The following is a 6,291-nucleotide window of genomic DNA, read 5'->3' as shown; positions in this document are numbered from 1 at the left end:
GGGAGCGGAGAGCACGTAATCCCTCATCGTAACTCCTCATAAAATACAGATCAAACTTCAAACTGGTAAATTCTCGTTTAATCTTACTATTTTACTTCGGAGTCACGTGAGTGACTACATGAAGATTTTAAAGCTCTGTGATTTCATGCCGTGGAAACGAGTCCATGCATCACGTCTGCCTTGATGACTGTAGGAGGAATTGTGTTAACATAATTTGGACATGAATTCGACATTGAAATCATAAAATTTATTAACACAAATTTATAACCCCTTTTTATGGGTTTAAATTAATTTACAGAACTTAAAATTGTTTCTGCAAACGTTCCAGGTTTCATTACTGGTTTATTGTAAAATAATTGGAATGTTTTTTCCCCCCCAGACCGTCCTGCTGCCTTGAGGATTTGGTCCATTGGTACATCCAACTGTATCGCTGCCGATGTAGCTGCAGCCCTGGTGGAATGAGATTTAAAATATTAGTATCCACCCCAGCCTGTGTTAGCACCTGTTTCAGCCATCTTGAGATGGTCTGGACCGTCACTCTTTTGTGTGGTTGCTAGTGGCTGACCAAAAAGTGCCTTCTCATTGCCTCTTAGGATTTTCGTTTTCTCCATGTATAACAACAGATGTCTTACTATACACAGACGGTCATCTGTTGGGTATGACCTAAATTGTATATTGAGGCCTGCTGATCCCTGTCTGTTCTGCTTACTAACTCATAGATATGAAACGTAATATTTTCTGTTGAGGAAGTTATGTTGTCCAGTCTTAGTTTATGCAGTGACTGTACCCTTTGTGCCGTGACCAATGCCATTAGCATGACTGTTTTTAATGTCAGTCTGTGTAGGGACAGAGCTGTTGCTGGAGACCAATTCCTGAGCATCTTCAGGATAATAATTACATCCCATATTTGGGAGTACCTGGTTCTTGGGGGATTAGTATTAAAAATTCCCCTCATAAGTTTTGTTACCAGTGGGTGAGTCCCAACAGAGTAACGCTCTGTCCCCTGCCATAGGTAAGTTGATAGGGCACTTCTGGCGCAGTTGATGGCACTGTGACTGAGCCCCTCATCATAGTGGAGGCCTGCCAGATATTCCAGAACAGACGGGATGTTCATGTCTCTGTAGGTGATGTTGTTTTTTATGGCAGTGCATCGCCCACTTCCTGATATAGACCAGATACTGTTTTTTGGTTGACTGTCTTTGGGCCGCCGAGATCATGTTCATTGTTCGGTCTGTCAGTCCCCGTTGTAGTAGAGGTGTTTTTATAACTCTACAAATTAATAAGTTCAAATGTTTATGGCATGGGTGGCTATCCCTTGTTACGGGATGTAACAATAAATCTGGTCTATGTGGGATGGTGATACATGGTTCTAATACCATGTTTAATACCACTGGGAACCATGGTTGCGTAGGCCAATCGGGTACTACCAATACCAGACGCAGAGTCTTGTTGTATTTTCCTTAATACCCGACTGATGAGGCAGAAAGGAGGGAATGCGTAAATAAACAATTCCCCCCCAATGCAGCGAAAATGCATCTGTCGCCGCTGCCCCAGGGTCTGGTTCCCATGAAACATAATTTGATAACTGGTGGTTAAGTCTGGATGCGAATAGATCGATATCTGGTGTTCCATATTTTGCTGTAATATCAGCAAATACTTTTTTATTCAACATCCATTCGGTGTTTTCATTAAATTTGCGTGACCTGGTGTCTGCCACTAAATTTAGTCTTCCTGGTAGGTAAGTGGCTGATATCCAAATATCTCTCTGGATACACCATTGCCAAATTGTCACATGATGTCGATTTGTTTCCACCCATGTGGTTAATGTATGCTACCACGGTGGTATTGTCTATCTGTAGTCTAACATGCTGGTGATATAACCCAGAACAATATGACTTTACACCATGTAATGCACCCAACATTTCCAGGTAGTTTATGCCCAGTGCGAGTAATAATGATGCCTCCTGAGCAGTCCATCTACCTCCACAGCTGGTGATGGTATTGGTGGCTCCCCACCCAAGTGCACTGGCATCAGTTTGTAGTACCATGGAAGGGTTACTGACAATGATTGGATTGGAACAAAGCCAGATGTTATCTATCCACCATTTTAGTTCCATTTTAGCTTGATTGGTAGTTTCATAGGTCTGTCAAAGTGACCTGCATTAATTTAGAGTGCTTGTATTTTTGCTCTCTAGTAAGTTTAGGTAATGTAGAGGTCCAAATTGTGTGGCTGGAAAGGCAGCCACCATTTTGCCAATTACTTTTGCTACCAATCTGATGGATGGTTTGCTGATGTCAATGAGGTTATTGCAAGCCTCTATTAAATCTCTAGCCTTCCCTTAGGCAGAGTCACCGACATGTGAACTGAGTCAATGGTGAAACCCCAAATAGTCCATTAGTAGTGGAAGGCGTTAGTTTAGATTTAACTGGATGGATAATAAATCCCAGTTTTTCAAATAACTGTTTTGTGGCTGTTACAGTTTGTTTGGCCAATTCCAAAGTTTTGCCCACAATGAGTATGTCATCTAAATATGCCATGACCATGTGTTTACGTTTCCGTAGAAACGCTAGGGCTGGTTTCAAATTTTTTGTGAACAGCCTGGGGCTGATGATAGCCCATTTAGCAGTGCTTTATACTGCCAGAGTTGCCCATCCAGTTGAATTTTAAGTAACATCTGTGGTCACCTCGTATAGGCACTGAATAATAAGCATCTTTTAAATTGATGCTGGTCATGAAGTAACCTTTGGAAATTAATTGTTTAGCAGTAACAAAGGTATCCATTTTGTCAGATCTATGATGATGCGACAACCACCATCTTTTTTGTTTTTGATAAATATATTGGACACGAATTCTAATGGTTCGTGTTGAGTTTTCTCAATTACACCTTTTATGTAAAGCCGCTCCAGTTCAGCTTGCGCTTTTGATTTTTCTTTATCAGAAGGCACGAACATTCGGTTCGGTATATGTTGAACTGGAGGGCTGTACTTGTGTATAAACTCTATTGTGTAACCCTGGATACTGTTTAAGATGTAAGTATCGGTTGTTAACATGCTCCATGCCTTCAGAAAAGAGTGTAATCTTCACCCAACCTCCATGCTCCCTGTATTTTGTAGGGAACCAGACCCACCTACCTCCATAGTTACCAGTAGCAGGTTTACTTATTTTTGTAGGTTCTTCGCTGCTGTTGTTGCGCTGGTGTCTGGATTTTCGGTTTGGTTGGCGTTGGAGGTCCCCGCATCTTCCAAGAAGGCCGGCCTGGGCCATGGCCTAAAGAAGACTCATGTTTTGAGTACTGGGCCTTCGAGCTTTCACCAGTTCTGCTGGTGGGTGCGTAGGGTGCTGTCTTTGGCTGTATTCTCTTGTTCCTGCACCCCTTGCACACTTGTCTTTCCTTCTGCGGACCCCTCTTCCAGGTCAGCCCAGAACTGACCCGCAGTGCTCCCCTCTGATGAGGTAGAAGCACTGTGCAGCCCTTCAAGAGGTACTGCTGTGGGTTTATCATAGGGCCCACAGTGACCCGACTCCATCTCCCGGAGTCTGTCACGTTGGAGCAAATGCTCCAAACATCGCTCCATCCGGCTCCAGCGCTCTTGGGCGCTGGCCGCCCGCGTATTGTTCAAAGTCGGACTCCTCTGAGTCCACGACCTTGTTTGTTTTTGTGTCTAGCCTTACCGCCCGGCCGCGTGGATCTGGCCGGTGCGGAGGCGACATCGGGCACAGCTGATCCCACTATCGGTGATCCGAGTGCCGCTGGCTGCTGCTGGCTGCCCGCTGCTCCGCGGTCCTCCCTCACCAGCTTTGTCCTTACTGCCGTGGAGTGGATCTGGCCGGTGCGGAGGCGACATCGGGCACAGCTGATCCCATCTAGCCCACCAGCTTTGTCGCAGCCCGTTGGTTTCTCCACCTGTAATCAGCATGGTAAAAACACAAAAAGACCGCAGCTCTTACCTGCAGGTCCAGGTTAAAATTGTCGCTACGGGGGAACGTCATTCCACCCCGCCTCCTGCCATTTTTGACTTGTCCAAAAAGTCGACGGCCCCATTCTGAATAGTCTCCCACCCGGCCGTGGTGTTCTGGCCGGCGCGGGACCAAAAGTCGGCACAGCTGATCCCTTACGGGGCTTGTGCCTTCAGTTGCTGCTGGCTCCCGCAACTTCGCGGTCCTCCCCAGCCAGCTTCACTCGCAGCACTTGTGGACACTATTTTGTCCAGCTTCCCCCCCCCTGTGTAAAAACAGCGCGGGGAACAAAACTACCGCAGAGTAAATTTCTTACCTGCAGGTCGCGGTTTCAAACTTACCGCTGCGGGGGAACGCTCCCCCCGCCTGTCGTTTCGCAAGCGTGAAAGCGATATGACACGCATGCGCCATGGCGGGGTTCTTCACGTAGTCACTCACGTGACTCCGAAGTAAAATTGGCCAGTCCTCCTCTATTTTCCCCCGTGGTCGGGACCTCAACCCTCCACAGCCATCGCTGCGGGCGTCCAGATGATAAAAGGACAAGGTAAAAGTCAAGGTAAGTCAAGAATCAGCTCTTCCCCACTGGAGACCGCGGCTTCAGGCTGGTGTAGGCCGCAGGCCGGCGGTCGAAGATTTAAAGTTCGCGCCGCAGCCAGAAACACCGCAGACTGCAGGGCCGACAGACGAAGCTCCCCTCCAGGGATCCCCGGTGAGGGACCCCGCTCCTGATGGTAAGTCGCCACCGCGCCGGCGGTAGAAGTTGGCCGTGGGTTGGCGGTGGAATCTTCTTCTACTCCCCGGGCCCCCAACGTGAGATCCCGGGCTGCAGACGCCGTGCCATCTGGAGCTGTACAGACCGCGGCTTAAGGCTGCCGGCTGCCGCGGGCCAGCGAAACGGAGCACTCCCCTCCGGCGAGCCCCAGCGAGGGCTCGCCCGCTTCATGCCGAGAGTCCGCGCTGTGCCCGCCGCTGAAGCCCCGGGCGCGTCTCCAGGAAAGGCCGCGCCGATCCTTGTTGTTAGGCCACGGGGGAGGCGACCTGGGAAAAGTCGCCTCTCCATGGAGTAGGTGACCGAAGCGGTTTCCCCCTCACCCCCCCACACCACCTCCCACACAAAACGCACAGAGGAACATTAAAAACATACATTAAAACATACTAAAAAAACAGAAAAGTAGGAATAAAATGAACACGCTGCTGACAGGGTGCCGGCTTGCAGCGCCCCCACCGACCGACATAGGTGATAGGTGATGTTTCGGGTTGAGACCCTTCTATGGCAACTACACTCGCCCCCCCTGCAGGACCTATACATCAGAAGGTGCAGATCCAGAGCCAGCAACATTATGGGGGACCCCCACCACCCTAGCCACGGTCTGTTCCAGCTGCCACGGTCAGGCAAACGCCTCCGCTGTCAGGCTGTGAAAACAGAGATGGAGTTTCTTCCCGCAGGCCATCAGGACTGTAAACTCTTATCTCACCAGGGACTAATTTACTGTTGTGTGGTGTTTAAAAAAAAAAAATGTTTCTAACATGTAAATACTGATTCTGTTCTATTCTGTTGTGTAGTTTTTGCACAACCCGCAGGCATTGCCACTTTCATTTCACTGCACATCTTGTATGTGTATGTGACAAATAAAGTTGACTTGACTTGACTTCAGACTGGTCTGAACAAATAGATTGAGTGAATAGGTGGGAAATCTGGTCTGTGTGATGGACTGGGCCATATCCACAACTGTATCTCCTGCCGAATGGGAGCAGGGAGAAGAAGGAATGACCAGGGTAAGACAAGTCTATGATTATGTTGGCAGCTATGAAATGATGGGATCTGAACAAAGTATATTGTGGATGGCTTGATTGTAGTTATGTCTATCCTCTGACTGGTTAGCACGCAACAAAAGCTTTTCACTGTACTTCACTACACATGACAGTAAACTAAACTAAACTAAATATGATAATAAACGTAAACATAAACCTCCCCATCAATGGTCAGTGGGCATCTCGGCACCGTTAAAGGTGACCCTGCCATACTCATCATCCACTCTGTCCACAGTTAAAGGGCCTGCCCCACTTTCACGACCTAATTCACGACCTCTGCCGAGTTTGCCCTGACTCACACTCGCAGCATGGTCGTCACGAGGTCGTAGGAGGTCGTAGGTAGGTTGTGATGCTAGTCGTAGGTACTCGTGGCATCAAGTAGGTCGGGCGTTTTTCTAGACTGATGAAAAATGTCCACGTGTAAAAAAGGTCATGAATTAGGTCATGAAAGTGGGACAGGCCCTTAACTCTTTCTCAGTAGCTATACTCAATGGGGTCATGAAAGATCGGAAGCCACTTTA

This window comes from Amblyraja radiata, chromosome 31 (assembly GCF_010909765.2).
Source record: "Amblyraja radiata isolate CabotCenter1 chromosome 31, sAmbRad1.1.pri, whole genome shotgun sequence".
NCBI classification, from domain to species: Eukaryota; Metazoa; Chordata; class Chondrichthyes; order Rajiformes; family Rajidae; genus Amblyraja; species Amblyraja radiata.
This window is presented reverse-complemented; position numbering follows the sequence as displayed.